Raw genomic sequence first — 1,748 nt, 5'->3', positions numbered from 1 at the left:
TGGGGACTGCAATGAATGTCATGAAACAAAATGTGTATGAACTGTTGTGTGGAAAATGAATTTGCTCTGTAACTTTCACCCAAGTCACAATTAAAAAAAAAAAAAAGTCTGAATAGAAGATTTCAAAGGGCAGTTCAAGAAGACAAAGTAAAGTATTATAATGAAATGTGTGTGCAAAGACCTAGCTGGAGTTAGAAAATCAAAAGAAAATAACACGTTAGGCATTTCTCAGGCTGAAAGAACTGAAGAAAAAATTCAAGCCTCACGTTGCCATATTGAAGGATTCTGTGGGCAAAACCTACCACTCGTCTGTCAGTTTGTCAAACTGGCTTGCGTGTTGCTTTTGTGTGTTACTGTGGGCAAAATCTTGAATGGCTCAGGAAACATCAAAAGAAGATGGAAGGAATACAGAGTCATTGTACCAAAAAGAATTGGCTCAGAACTGGGCACTGTTTTGTTCTATTGTACACAGGGTCGCTATGAGTTGGAGCTGACTCAATGGTACCTCACAACAACAACAATAACAACAACAATGTGTGTGTTTTAAGGTACTTGTGTGCTGGAGCTGGCTCAAATTGGCTTGTGAGGCCCATTTGTGTACCTATTTTTCCAAGTGCATGTTAGGTGACATCATATTAGCAGTCTGAATTAGTGAAGATGAAAGTATTTACACCATGTAAATTGGCAAATGCTATAAAAACCAAAAGACAGAGTAAACCATGAAAAACCAAACCAATTGCCATTGAGTTGATTCCTACTCATAGAGACCCCCATTGGGTTTCCAAGGTGGTAAATCTTTACTGGAGTAGATGTCTAGTCTTCCTTTAGCAAAGTGGCTGGTGGGTTTGAACCACCAACCTTCTGGTTAGAAGTCAGATGCCTTAGTCACGGTGCTGCCAGAGCCCCTTGTAAGGACAGAGTAGCACTACTCTAGAGTTTCTAAGGCTGTCAGTCTTTCTGGAAGTAGAGAGCCTCACCTTTCTTCTGGGGAGCCACTGATGGGTTCGAACTGCCAAACTTTTTGTAAGCAGCCAAATGCCCTAACTACTGTATCACCAAAATTCCTTAAATGCTACAAGTTAGGGTTTTATTTTTCCCAGACATAAAATTGTTAAACATTTACTAGTGCACCACTGGGACAGAGACTGACTATTTCAGTTTATGTGCACAGCAATGTTGTGTAGCAATGCTGCACCTATGAAATCCCCAGGCTCTGCCACCAGAGAAGGGACAAATCCCATCAAGGACTAGTTGGCCATCCAAGAACACAGCTGTTGCAATTCTCCCAATAATATCTAGACCTTCTTAGTTGCTACAGTAGGTGTGGATGGAATGGGGAGCTCAGCTTTTTCTACTGTGGGCAAAAGATGGCTTTTTTTGTTACTCATGATTTGAACTTCCCTCTGTCCGGCATTTATTTCTCTGACCTTTGGTATGTATGACCTTGGCTTATCCTTACTTTCTTTTGTCTTGGTCCTCCAGTAGCTACGAGATCAGGCGTACTCAAATTTTAGGGTGCAGGAAAACCATCAGAGAAGCTTGTTAAAATGCAGATTCCAAGTCCTTGACCCCAAGGATTCTAATTCAGAACATCTGGGTTGAGGCCCAAGGACCTGCATTATTATTATTATTTATTTTTTTAATTTTTTAAAATTTTTATTGTGATTTGGGTGAAGATTTACAGAGCAAATTCACTCTCCATATAGCAGTTCACATATACTTTGTCTCATGTCATTGACCACAGTTTA

The sequence above is a fragment of the Orycteropus afer genome, unplaced genomic scaffold (genome assembly GCF_000298275.1).
Source record: "Orycteropus afer afer isolate SDZICR_OR568_19922 unplaced genomic scaffold, OryAfe1.0 scaffold00101, whole genome shotgun sequence".
NCBI classification, from domain to species: domain Eukaryota; kingdom Metazoa; phylum Chordata; class Mammalia; order Tubulidentata; family Orycteropodidae; genus Orycteropus; species Orycteropus afer.
This window is presented reverse-complemented; position numbering follows the sequence as displayed.